This window comes from Penaeus monodon, chromosome 23 (assembly GCF_015228065.2).
Source record: "Penaeus monodon isolate SGIC_2016 chromosome 23, NSTDA_Pmon_1, whole genome shotgun sequence".
In the NCBI taxonomy this organism is placed as follows: domain Eukaryota; kingdom Metazoa; phylum Arthropoda; class Malacostraca; order Decapoda; family Penaeidae; genus Penaeus; species Penaeus monodon.
The window spans coordinates 39,910,851-39,911,093 of record NC_051408.1 but is presented as its reverse complement, the minus strand read 5'-3'; positions in this window follow the sequence as shown (position 1 = coordinate 39,911,093).

Genomic DNA, 243 nt, shown 5'->3' with positions numbered 1-243 from the left:
GTTTATAGCCGACAAAATCATCGCTACTGTATTACTAAGAAGGGCAATGAAATACACAATGAAAATTTCTTGGTAAAACAAAATAAAGAGCTGATCTCTTTCAAAAACAGATCCGCATGGTTTTCTATTAACTTTCATTCACCCTTTAGAATTATTTTTAAAGGGAGTTTCAATCTCCCTGGAAAGGCAGGACCCAGACAAAGTATTTTTTTCATGTGATATTAACGGAATATGACTCATTGG